Below are 14,175 nucleotides of genomic sequence, written 5' to 3' on the forward strand. Positions count from 1 at the left end.
GATGGATGGATGGATGGATGGATGGATGGATGGATGGATGGATGGGTGGATGGGTGGATGGATGGATGGATGGGTGGATGAGTGGGTGGATGGATGGATGGATGGATGGATGGATGGATGGATGGATGGATGGATGGATGGATGGATGGATGGGTGGATGGATGGATGGATGGGTGGATGGATGGATGGATGGATGGATGGATGGATGGATGGATGGATGGATGGGTGGGTGGGTGGATGCATGGATGGATGGGCTGATGAGTAGGTGGATGAATGGGTGGATGGGTGGACGGACAGATACACGAATGGATGGATGGATAGGTGGGTGGATGGACTGATGGATGGATGGATGGATGGATGGATGGATGGATGGATGGATGGATGGATGGATGGATGGATGGATGGACACTTGGGTTTGGAGCTTGTTGATCCTCAAGGTCCCTTTCAACCTAAGCTGTTCCATACTCATATCCAGGAACTATTTGCACCTTCCAAAAAATTCATACTGAGACATTATGAGAACAGCTCAGAGGTCACCTCACTTTCTGTGAAAGCAGTTGGGCTCCAGTCCTCACTGCTAACACTGAGTTTGTTGCACAGACCCTTTCTCGTTCATGCTACAATATTTCTCAGATGGGTTATCAAAGAAAAAGTACAGAATATTTTAAATTTCTTTGCTTAGACCAATGAGTGCCCTTTCATTCTCATTCACCAGAAGCAAAAAACAACTTCTAACAAGCTGGGGTTCTTTGGGGGCAAACGTGTGTAAAGAGAAACCAAAAGATGCAATGGAAGCTTGGCAGAACAGGAAGGCTTATCAGCCACCCCCAGCTGAGTGTGGTATGGATTAAAAATGATCCAGGAGAAAAGGGGCAGAGCACAGGCCTCCCTCTCTCACTAATTACACAGCACACATTAAGCACAAGGCCGGTTACGGAGCAGCTGCAAAGGTCTTTATCTGTATTAAGAGACTGTCCACCTACATAATAGGAATAATTATTAAGAAAGGAAACCTAGAAAGGAAATTGCACATAATGGCACTCTGTATTCCACATGGCCTCGGTGCACACGTGCTGCTTTGTGCCCTGGCAATGCTGCAGGCACAGGGTTGCACCCCATTTCTCCCTCCTGCACATGCTGAGGTTTTCCAGCTTTGCCTTTTTTTTTTTTTTTTATAATGAAAATCAGAAATAGGGGCTCAAGGGCTTTCTTGGCTCAGTTTTCTGGTTGTCAGAGAGATCCTCCAGCATGCAGCTCCAAAGGGCAATGCTGCTCGGCTCCTGCTGGTCCCCAGACCCTGCAATTCACAGCTGCAAATCCCTCCAAAGATGCCAAAAACTGAAGGCTCTAATTAATGACAAATTGATATATTACCCTTACAGCCCTAGAAGATTTTTCCAGCCTAGGGGAGAGCAAGAAGGAGATACACAGCCTGCAAGGGAGGAGGAAGCTGCATCCCCACCTATTCCAGACATTTTGGGAGCCAGCTGAATTGGTGAAGCATTTTGTTTTTTATTTGGCAGATGACATCCATCCCTTTGTATTTGCCCACAGTTTGTGTGGGGACTTTCATTTCTCCAAGGCAAAGCAGCTCTGGCAGAAGGATGGATGGATGGATGGATGGATGGATGGATGGATGGATGGATGGATGGATGGTTAGAAGAACTGGGTGGTTGGATGGACATATGGATTGATGGATGGGTGGATGGATGGGTGGATGTGTTGAGGGATGGACAGAGAGATGGTTGGATGGATGAACATAAGGATTAATGGATGGGTTGACGGATGGTTGGATGGATGGATGGATGGATGGATGGATGGATGGATGGATGGATGGATGGACAGCATCTGCTCTTACCATTTCTCCCAAGCACATCAGACTTATTAGAGTAACCACAAAGTCTACAGGCAGTGATCCTTCAACCCTGAGAATCACTGGCACAAGGACACAAATACAGCAAACCTGGGCTCCTGATGGGAAGGCACAGTGATGAGAACGTGACATCACCAATTCTGTTCTGTTTAAGAGCAAAACTGCAGAACCACTGAGATGAGAGTGACTTACTCCTGCTCCTGTACATGGCATAGATACATCTTTGTTTGCAGCAGGCAATCTGCCTTTATGTGTATGTATAAATGTCGACCTGTGTGAGTCACCTCCAGCAGCCTAAATTTAGCTTTTATTTACATGATTCTGAGTTATCTCTAGACCACTGTGATCCCCAGTGAGATAAATCCTGCTACTAGGGGGAAAGACAGAATTTTCCCAGCTTCTCCCCAAAAGCAAATCTCTTGTAAGCAGTCATATGTTCGTGTAAGATACATAAACAGTCCTTAGCAGAGGAAAAAAAGCCTGTGCAAATAAGAAAAAATGCTGCAGAATCCCTTTCATTTCATTGCATCAACAAAAAATAACCCACCAGCTTGGCTTGTGTGGCACAGCTCATCGGTTTTGACTCAACTCTGGTGTTTGCAGGGCTGTGGTTTTGCTGGAGAAGCTTTACTGTGAGGGGAATGAGCCTTTGCTAGAGCTTTCCTCAGCATTGGTGTGCTGCTTCTATAGCAGCACAACCTGAGATTTATACGTAGCCAGAGCATGACAAAGCAGCATTTAATGTGCTGTGCTGAGGGACTCAGCCAGCACCGGTGTGTTTCCAATGGCAATAGGATCTAAAAGGGCTGTGATGGAGCTGCAATGTGTCGTCTTCCCCTCTGGTGCCTGAAAAGTGATGGATTACTGAAAAAAAACATCTGAAACCTGGCAGTGCAGACGAAAGGCAACCGCTGCTCAAATCTGGTGTAAGTATGGCTGGGAAGAAGTTCGCTTGGGTTTGCAAAAGCTGCAGGAGAAGGAACGGGGCTAATGCTGCTGCAGAATTTATGCAGTCTCTTTCATAGATCCTCTGCTGAAACCAGACCAAGCCGACGGGGATTTTCTTGGCAAACCCTGCTCTGCAAATGGCAGATTTATTGGCACGGCGTGAAGCAATGCCGGCTATCAGTGCCTGCACAGCATCTCCAGCATGAACTGAAAACAAAGATTTGATTGTCTCTGTTTATCTAAAAAGATTTGTGAAACAGTTCTTCACGCGGAGCTGGGGGAAGAAAAACATTTGTGTTCTTATCTGCCATTTTCCCTCTTTGTTTTGAAGTTTGGGAGCAAAACTTCTGTATGGCTGAATCCTGCAATTAACAGGCAGTTTGCTAACGAGATCATTGCATGCTTCAAGCAGAACATGCACCAACCAGGCAGGAGGAAGAGGTTGTGCATGGATGCTTTCTCAAGATGGAAACTTCCCCCTCTTTTGCTAGAATGGGTCATCCTGGAGCAGTTCTGTAATTCCCAGGCCCAGCAGCTGCTCTGCAGTGCCTTTGTGGGGTTTCAGCACACCTGGGGTCTTTGGCAAACAATAGGCTATGGGTAAAACCAGCACAGTGCCAGAGGAAATTACAGCATGTACGTACACCAGAGAGGGTGAAAATAACCTGTGAGCAGCAAACATCCTGCAGTCCCTGCGAGTGGAAGAAAATGCAATTGTCTTTAGGAGGAATTGTTCTTGGGTTTGTGCAGAATGGAGGTGACATCAGGAAGGGACCTTGGGTTGGAAGGAGCCTGAAAGGTCATAAAGCAACAGAATGACTGAGTTGGAAGTGACTTGAAGATCACAGAGCCGTAGAATGTTGGGTTGGAAGGGGTCTTAAAGATCACAGAACCATAGAAATGCAATAGCTTCCAGGAGGATCTGTTGTTCCATGATCTTCCCAGGCATCAGAAGAATGACTATTACAAAGAGTCACAAAGAATGCCAGGAATGATTCCAACAGCAGCAGCACTGAGAGCAGGGGGTACTTAGACACTCAGTTCTCTTTTAGCTGTCATAACACACCGTGCCCTGCTGAGTGCTCACTGTGACCACATCTTTCTGGGCTGAATGTCTCCAGATCTGCTCAGGATGACCATAGCACTATTCCCTGCCATCCCTGCTGTGCTGCTACCTGTGGTTTCTGCAGTTTGCTTCTTCAAGATGTGCTCAGCCACCTGGAGCATATCCCCTGTGCAAGCCCTGGGACATCTGAGCTGGGGAATCAGCTGAATGCCCCTGAATGCTGCACCTCCTGGTATTCATGTCCCCATATTCCTTGCTCTGCTTTCCTAATGGCCCACTGAAGGTCCCGTGGGCTCAGGGTTTCCTTTTCTGCCGGTTACACCTGGGATAAATAGGTTGGAGGAAATGCTTTGCAAGGATCCCGTATGGGAGGTAAGCTTGCATGGAAGGGCTCAGGATCTGGGCAGCTCTGGGCTGGGCCCACTGCCTTAAACCTGGGTTCACACCAGCACTTGGAAGCACCCCACCATTGTGGCACAGCATCAGCTCTCTTCCTGTGCCTTTCCCCCACACGCTCATGACGGGTTCCATCCCAGCACGCGGGATGAATTGCCTAATGCCAGGTGACAGATGCTGCAATAAAACCCCTCCTAATGAGCTGGTATCAGAAAGCTGCTCATTCATAAAATGTTGATATTACCAGCAGGACAAATGGGCTTCCTTTAATCACAACGTGTTACAGTGCTGGCAGGGAGCCAGCCTCTAACAGCCGCAGCCAAGAGCGGTGCACCTCGGCCAGGAGGGATGCTCAGGATGAGGTATGGGATAATGCTGGGGCTGGCACTTGGGATGATGCTGGAACTGATCCTCAGGATGATGCTCAGGATGGTGCTGGGCTGATATTTGGGATGATGCTCACGGTGGTGCTGGGGCTGATGCATGGGATGGTGCTTGGAATGATGCCCAGTATGATGCTCATGATGATGCTCAGGATGGTGCTGGGGATGGTGCTCTTGGTGCTTGGGATTTTGACTTTTTGAAAGGGTAGATAACAGCAGGGCAAGGGGAAATGGTTTTAAGTTGAGGGAGGGAAGATTTAGGTTGGATGTCAGGGGGAAGTTCTTTGCTATGAGAGTGGTGAGGTGCTGGAACAGCTGCCCAGAGAGGCTGTGATGCCCCGTCCATCCCTGCAGGTGTTCAAGGCCAGGTTGGATGGGGCCCTGGGCAGCCTGGGCTGCTATGAAATGGGAAGGTGGCAGGGGAGTTGGAGATTCATGATCCTTGAGGTCCTTCCCAAGCCTGGCCATTCTGTGATTCTGTGTGATTCTGTGTGATGCTCAGACTGATGCTCAGGATGATGCTTGGGATGATGTTCATGGTGGTGCTGGGGCTGATGCTTGGGATGGTGCTTGGGATGATGCTCAGGATGCTGGCAGTGGTGGCATTGGCAGTGCAGGGATGGCAGCCTGCGCCAACTCTGGGGACAGAGCAGAGTGACAGGCCCCAAAATCAGGGATCCCATCTGCCTTGTTCCTCCCAGTTATCTTACCCCTAATGTTACAACCCAGTGCAGTCCATCATGCATCATTCCCAGCTCCATTGCGGGGCGATGGAGGTCTGCACAGCATGGAAACACTTTCCAGGCGCTGGCAGAAGGGTGTCTGAAGAGAGGAGCGAGAAGGGTTCTCCATGCCACCTCCCAACACCATCCTGCTCAAATAGAAAAGAACAGCCCTCCTTAAAGCCTCATTCCATTGTCATTTTAATGAGCATTTCAGGCCATTTCTCTCCCCGCCTTTGAGCCTGGCTCTCGCTATGCAGTTGTTAGGTGAGAAATATTCAAGTCAGTCAGTTTGAAACGAATTTCTGGATTTTTACATATTTCTATAAAGAAGACTTTCATGATCAGAATTCGGAGGCTGCTTCAAACAGATGTGACTTCTGTCACTTTCGGATGATTTTCTCCTTTGCACAAAACCCCCGGATTTCACCCCGTTATGTTAAAAGCACACAAAGCACGAAAGGCACCCATTAGGGCTGTAGGAGTACTACATTTCAATGACTTTAACAACATTTAACTCCGAGATACCCCGTGCTTGAGCGTGGGGGAATGGGAAAATGAAATATATGTACGATCCAAGGCCTATGCATGGGCAGAAGAGGAAGCAATGGGGTGCAATAGTTTGGAGATGCGTTCTGCCCCTTATTTCCCCGCTAAGCGATGAGCCCAGGCACTGCGCTGGGGATGCTCCGCTTGCCTTTTGGATACCCAGCTTTGTCTGCTCCCAGCCCCAGGAATTAACACTTCCCCATTTGCCCCATTAGCATGCAGACAGAGCAGGGAGTGGTGACCGTTTCTCCCGGCCCCAGCGGGCAGCACAATGAGCAGATGGCCGGGCAGCACCACCACGGCTCTCTGCGCTCGTGCATTTGCATGTCAGTGATATGACTTTAAGCATCTTACACGGGGGATAAATCATTTGGCACATTAAAGAGGCACGGGGAGCTACTGGCGTGTCGTACAAGAGAAAAGCTCCAGATCTCTGTGGCCAATTTCACCTGACTTCTTCATCCGGGTTCTTAAGAGCCTGAACATGGATAATACCCACAGAAACACTATTACACCTCTGTATTGGCTTTGTGGCTTAGCAAGGCTTCAGGAGAAAAAAAAAACCCTAATCCATTGGTTGGCTGCAGGCGTTTGCTGCACTCAGTCCCATCCAGCTTCATGCTGGAAAAGCAGCAGTACAAAATCTTTTCTCCCAAACAGGAAAGGATTTTGTGTGATTTTGGGGTCATCATGTTGTCATGCAGGAATTCCAGCCTGCAGGATGACAGGCATTAATAAAACCCAGATTTGACAGTGCACAAACACTGTGCATGAGGCAGAGATGGGGATGGGGACAGGATTGGGATGTGATGGGGATGGAATGGGGATGGGGTCAGGAAAGAGATGGGGATTGGGATATGGGAGTGGGGGTGGGGATGGGATGAGGATGGGGATGGGGATAGGATAGGATAGGGATGGGATATGGTTGGAAATAAGATAGAAATGAATGTGGGATGGGGATGAGGACAGGTTTAAGATGTGATGTGGGGATGTGATGGGGATGGGGTTGGGAACAAGATGGGGATAGGGATGGGAGAAGGTTGGAAATAGGATAGAAATGGGGGTGGAATGGGGGAGGGGATGAGGACAGGGTTAAGGATGGGGATGTGGTGGGGATGAGGTTAGGAACGATGGGGACGGGCATGGGGATGGGGTTGGGGATGAGGATGGGAATGGTTCCTCATCAGCCCTTGCTGATGGCCCTTGCTGAAAAGGTGGGTTTGCACACATCCACAAAGGCAGCTCAGTGGTAAAGCCTGGGGAATGCCGATAAAAAAACAATTATTTTCCTTCTTGACATTTCCTTGATGGCTGCGGAGTGAGACGCGGAGGAGCAGCCGGCAGCGCTTTGCTTTGTCCTCTGCTGCAACAGCATCTGGGTTCCCCTTCACCAGGGACGTGTGCGACTCACAAAGCATTTAAATCACTCATTTGCCACCCGCAGAGGGATCTCCATTACCATTAACAGCAGCCCCATGTCTTCATCAGAGCCCCGGGGCTGTGGATGCCCGGTGCTCGCTCTGGGCAGTGCTCACCTGGCCCCACTGCACAGCCTTGGAACAAATCTGAGAGCTATCTGCTTTCCAAAGAGAAAACCTGTTTCTAATTAGAGGTAAATGTGTATCCTGGTAACACCGCATTTCCAGCGTTGTTTTCAAATGTTTATTGATTAATCATTATTATGGGAAAACACGGGCTTCCAGATATAAATCTTTTGACAGAAGCTGTCCATCAAAAATAATGATCCTTTTAAAGCTCATGAATAAATAATAATGCAAATCTATTTTACATAAAATACATACTGCTTTCCATTCCAGCCACTGAGCCGAAATACGGTTATTTAAAATAATGATTTTACAATGCTTAGATAATGAGCTATTATGCATTTAATACACGGCATTTTTCCCTGGCCTCTGGATTATTACTTTTTCAAATTAAATCATTCCATTACTTTGTATTCCTCTTTGCTACGTGCCTCGCACTGGCATTATCCCATATGTCACAGGAAGGCTCTGTCATTGCCACGGGGGGCACGGTGATACCAGGGTCCCTCGTGACTTTATTGGTCTTCCCATGTGCTGGGCTGGAGAGGGGGACCCTGGTGGGCATCTCATCTGCAGAAGTAATTATCAGGCCCCAAATGAGCTGGATGCTATTAGTGTGTGAGGAAGATGTCTACGGATGGCGGATGGCTCTTGGGGGAGTAACTTAGGGGTTTGCTGGGGAATCTGGCCAGCAGCTCGGGAGGGCAATAAATACACTTTAAGGATGCTCTTTCAGCTCTTATTTAATTATGCAATAAAAATACCTCTGATGGGGAACAGTGGCAGTTCTTGCAGCAGTTGGAGCTCTGTTTTGAAGGCCACTCTTTGTTCTGTGCCACCAAAGCAGCCAGACAGATAATAGAATCGTAGGATTGTAGAATCATAGAATCACAGAATGGCCTGGGTTGCAAAGGAGCACAGTGCTCATCCAGTTCCAACCCCTGCTGTGTGCAGGTCACCAACCAGCAGCCCAGGCTGCCCAGAGCCACATCCAGCCTGGCCTTGAATGCCTGCAGGGATGGGGCATCCACAGCCTCCTTGGGCAACCTGTTCCAGTGCCTCACCACCCTGTGTGTGAAAAACTTTCTCCTAATATCCAACCTAAACCTGCCCTGTCTCAGTTTAAAACCATTCTCCCTTCTCCTATCGCTGTCCACCTTCACAAACAGCTGTTCCCCCTCCTGTTCCCTTCAAGCACTGGAGGTCTCCCTGGAGCCTTCTCTTGTCTAAGCTAAACAAGCCCAGTTCCCTCAACTTTTCCTCATAGGGATGAGTGGGGCTGAGGGCTGCCTGGTCCAGAACACCTCCCCATGCCCCCATGCCCCGTTCCCATGGCCATTTGCTGCTCCAGGGATGAATTATGGATCATTTTCCCTCAGTCAGGGAAGGGTTTTAATAAATGTGGGATCAATATATATTCCCCTTAAATTTTCAATTGGGGGTAGGAAATGGAAATGAGCCTCTCTGATGTGTCTCTGATATTAGAGGTAATGATCTCAGATTCTCTTCTACCAGAGTAATTTGAAATAATTTGAAATATATTTTCTGAGATGACTATTAACATCTGCAATTTTTCTCCTCATTTTCAAGTGAGCTGTAAGTGTACCTAATGTCAGGGAAAGAAATCACATCTGAAATAGCAGCAGTAAGGCCATTTGGAAAATAGCTCAGATGAACCATTTGTTTAGATGATTTCTTTCTTCTTTTTTTTTTTTTTCCTCTCCCTGAATTTTCATGAAGAGGAGCCCATTGTAAAAATGGTCATTAAGTGGAATTTAAACAGTGGCTTCAACCATATACTTTCCCAGCAAATAATATGGGAACGAATCGAGAGATTCCCTGTAGGTTGGGGAGAAGGCTGCTGGCAGTCAGCAGCGGGCACGGCCACCTCGTGCCATGCTGAAGCTCATGGCCCCACTTCTGTCCCCAAACACCTCCAAGACTACCTCAGTTCGAGGGTGTGAGAAAATGGAGGCTGATACAGAGCTATTGGGACTGCCTCAATTTGAGGATGCAAGAAGATGGAGGAAGTATGTGAAGGCTCGGGACTGAATGGATTTGCAATTAATAAAGCAGGAGATTAGAGACAAGAAAAAGCCAACAAAGATGTCCTGTGTCCTGACTATGGCTTATTGCTCAGATATCTGCTCATTAAGGAGTGGTTACACACTGGCAGAACTGGGCCACTGGAGCCACTGGGAATATGGGGAACCTTTTCCTTTTCCTTTTCCTTTTCCTTTTCCTTTTCCTTTTCCTTTTCCTTTTCCTTTTCCTTTTCCTTTTCCTTTTCCTTTTCCTTTTCCTTTTCCTTTTCCTTTTCCTTTTCCTCTCCCTCTCCCTCTCCCTCTCCCTCTCCCTCTCCCTCTCCCTCTCCCTCTCCCTCTCCCTCTCCCTCTCCCTCTCCCTCTCCCTCTCCCTCTCCCTCTCCCTCTCCCTCTCCCTCTCCCTCTCCCTCTCCCTCTCCCTCTCCCTCTCCCTCTCCCTCTCCCTCTCCCTCTCCCTCTCCCTCTCCTTCTCCCTCTCCCTCTCCCTCTCCCTCTCCCTCTCCCTCTCCCTCTCCCTCTCCCTCTCCCTCTCCCTCTCCCTCTCCTTCTCCCTCTCCCTCTCCCTCTCCCTCTCCCTCTCCCTCTCCCTCTCCCTCTCCCTCTCCCTCTCCCTCTCCCTCTCCCTCTCCCTCTCTCTCCCTCTCCCTCTCCCTCTCCCATGTCCATTTTTTTCTATTTCCATTTCGTTTTCCTTATTTCTCTTTCCATTTTTCTCTTTCTCCTTGCCTTTTCCTCATATTTCCTTTCTCCTCCCCTTCCACCTCCTCTTTTTTTTCTTCTTCTTGTCCTTCTTCTTCTTCTTTGTGGTCCTTTTCAACCCCAGCCATTCTATGATTCTATGATTCTTCCTCTTTCTTTCTTCTTCTTCCTTCTTCCTTTTTCTTCTTCTTTTCTACTTCCTCTCCTCTCTCATCTCCCTCCCCACTCAGCCCCTCTCCCTGACACTTGTTATCACAGCCTGCGCTGGGTTTTCATCTCTTTCCCAAGTCAGCACTGCTCACAAATATATGCTGAGCTCCAGGCCCCTGCATTTGGACTCCCAATACATTTATGCACTGAGACATCTTTGCAGGGCTGTGCTATAATCATTCCAGAAAAAGCAAATGGGATCAGACACTGCAGTTCCTCTTCTTCTGGGCAGGAATGTTTCCCCAAGCACGATGCACATGGGCAGGCTCACACTCACCAGTATGGGCTGGTGCTCACAGTACTACCAGCTCTAAGTGCAGCCAAATTATTTCCTTAATACTTGGACCTGGGATATCAAAATACCCATCTGTTTGAGTATGTCCAGCAGCTCTCAGCCTCCTTATTACACTGGGAGGGGATTTTGGTGATGCTCCGCTGGCAGAACTCGCAGTATTCTGCCCAGTAGGTTAAGGTAGGGTAGAGAAGAGTGGAGTAGAGTGGGGTAGAGTAGAGTAGAGTGGGGTAGACTGGTGTAGAGTAGAGTAGAGTTGCCCCTCTTTCAGGAAGGAGGCACACATTCACCTCCCTTTTCAGATGTCCTTGTATATTGAGATGGTCATGGTTTTTTTGCACTGAAAAAGGCAAGAATGTTCAAAACTGAACTTTTTTTTTTTAATGCTTAAAGAAATGTGCATTGAGAAAGTAGATGTTTATGAAAGGGAAGGGAATTGAAGGGAGGAAAGGACCAGGGAAGTACTGGTAAAATAAGGTTTTGCTTTTGAAAATGCCCTCTAATAAATTCAAGCAAACAGATGAAATTTTTACTTGAAGTATGAATGGAAATTCCTTCAAGATCCATAAAATTGTATCGTTACCTTCCAGTTTTTGTGATCTATGCTCATAAATCAGAACATTTACTGTCAGCTCAGGTTTCTCTGCAAATCCCCCAGCAGAGGAGGAGGAGGAGGAGGGGGGATGCACTATGGCACACTTGTAACAAAAAATGGAGATTTTTAAGGCATGTGCTTTCTGGTTCACACACCATGTTCCACTGCTTGATGATGTCTCAGGGGATTCAAAATGGGTTTGGAGATGTTACATTCTCTCCTACACAGGGGCTCCACACACCCCTTATCAGTTTATTTCCAGTCCACTGGAAGGAGAGGAGGCAGAGGTAAAGGTGCACAGTGTGGCGATCAGATGCAGATTTTCTTTATTTGTCTGCAAATCCAGGGCTGCTATATCACTTATCACTCTTGTGTCAGCTTCACATGTGCCCTTGCAATAAGCTTGAGCTACAGCTGACTGAAAATCTGCTTTCTGCAGGACAAACATGCCTGGCAGGAGCTGGCCGCCAGGAGCAGGGATGCAGCAGAGCAATGCAGTAAATCCCCACCCAGCAGCATCCTGTTGATACATGTCCTCATTCATTCACATTCCCAGCCAGAAGCTCTTCTTATGTCATTTCTCAAGGCTATCTTTCCACTTTTAGTCCCTGAAATGGCTCATACAGACAACACATTTATAAGGCAGTGTGGCATTCACGTCACAACGTCTAAAAGGAACCTGTCAATGGATTGGTTTTTTCCCCCTTTTCCTGGCTGGGCACTTTGTTCTGCTCCTTTGCTGTTAGACATCAGTCAGGGGTTAATTGCTCTTCCTCACGCTCCTGCCATTAGTGAACACTCACTGACACCTGCTCCTGACAGAGAAAGAAAGATTTTGCATCTGATTGCAGTGAGAGCATTGGATAAGCTCTCCAAACAGTTCCTAAGAAAGGCTCTGCTTTGCAGAGGCCCTTGCTGGCTGCTGGCTCTTTCCTAACAGGTCTGGTTCTTGATGTGTGTGACTAAAATATTGGCTTTGATGCAGCGTTATACTGTGGGCAATGATGATGGTCCTGGGGGCAATGCAGGAACTTTGCACCGCAGCAGTGATGAACTTCAGCCTTTGGAAGACCCACCCAAAACGTCTTTTCTACAAAATCGTAGCCTATCAAAGTTCAGCTCCTCCAGCAAGACAGCCAAGTGTCACAGTCACTCTTAGTAAAGACATTCTGTAAACAGAAAGAAATAGAAGCAGAGAATCGTGGAACCAGTAAGGCTGGAAAAGACCTCTAAGATTCCCATGCCCAACCTCAACCCACCCCTCATGCCCACTGTCCATGTCCCTCAGTGCCACAACCCCACAGGTCTGGAACACCCCCAGGAGCAGTGATCCCCTACTCCCTGGATAGCTGTGCCAGTGCCCAACCTCTCTTTCTGAGAATAAATGTTTCGTAATACCCAACCTGGACCTCCTCTGGTGCAACTTGAGGCCTTGGCTCCCCAGGTTGGTGGCCTTGGCTTTGGTTTCCCAGCCCAGAAGGAGAGCTGAAGTCCCAGCACCACCTGGAGACTTCCCTTGCTTTCCCGTCAACCAAAAGTGATGCCAAAGCAAATACTTCCAGCTGCAGTGTTTCCAAAAGCATTCCTCTCCTTATTGGTTACATATTGATGCCATTGAAGTGTTTCCTCCCATGCTTGACGATTGCTCTTGGGAAAGAGTCTGTTACAGCAAATACCGAAACTTATGTGCTTGAACCACAATATAAAGTCCTCTGTCAACATTAGGAATCATTTAATGAGTCTGGCAGGGATCACCCACTTCAACTGCTCTGCACCCAGCCAAAGAAAATAAATCAGTTATTATGACAAAGGAATTTCTCTAAAAGCAGTATGTCAGGCTGGGACAATGCTGTATTTTTGCAATAGTAAACTTTTAATTCCCCCCTCAGAAGAATGAAGCATTGCAAAGGGCTGGCCAAGCTCCTCTGATCCAAACCAACACATAAATACGACCTGACATTAATCTCCTCCTGCCCTGCAGCACCACAATGAGACACTTCACAAGCAGTGAAAAATTCGGGCTAGGAAGAATTTTCTGGAGAGGAACAGGAGGGGAAAATCCCAAATCGCACAAATCCAGTTACAGAGGGGAGTGTTTGCATCAAAGGAAACTCACGAAGCAAGACTGCCAGGATTTCCACAGCCAAGGGCCATCTATGGCTGTGGTGCAGCGATGGAGCAAGGCACTCGAGGAGTCCCTCCTTCAGAGCAGGCAGCTCAGTGCAGCTCCTGCCATGCTCAGTGGGAAACTGGGGCAGTGATAGAGCTGTTGGCATTCATCAGTTTGCCTAGATCAGAGCAAACATTGTGCTAGCTCCGCTCGAGGGTTGTGTGGGGGTGATGCTCACAGAGCCACGTCTAGAACAAAGTCCATCAGGAGTGATAATACGGATAAAAGCACGGTGATGGTTTACAGATGGAGGAATGGGAGTGGGATTTAAAGCTCAGATCCTTCTCTCGGATAATCCGCTGTCAGCAGTTCTGGTGTTTGTCGTAGGCTGCCTCTGGTGGACATTTATTGGTGTGCAGGGACAGCTCTTCTGCTGGGGTCATGGGCACCGATGGGACCACCTCAGCATCTCTCCATCTGCCAGGGGATGTGACTGATGGACGCCACATAGCACCTGAGTCTGATCTCAGCAGACATCTGCCTGCTATGCACACACTGTGTTAATCACAGTGACTCACTGACTCCTTTTGTGACCTGCTCTCTTGGTCACCTCAACCAGTGTCCCTGGAAAAAAATTAGAGAACAGTTTGGCTACATTGGAGGAAGATTTCTCCTCTTCCAAGAGACTTTCATGGATTTTTTTTTTTCACTTTTCTTTTGCTCAGCCTTTTCTTACCAGGCAA

The sequence above is a fragment of the Tympanuchus pallidicinctus genome, unplaced genomic scaffold, assembly GCF_026119805.1.
Source record: "Tympanuchus pallidicinctus isolate F22 unplaced genomic scaffold, pur_lepc_1.0 scaffold15, whole genome shotgun sequence".
Classification (NCBI taxonomy): domain Eukaryota; kingdom Metazoa; phylum Chordata; class Aves; order Galliformes; family Phasianidae; genus Tympanuchus; species Tympanuchus pallidicinctus.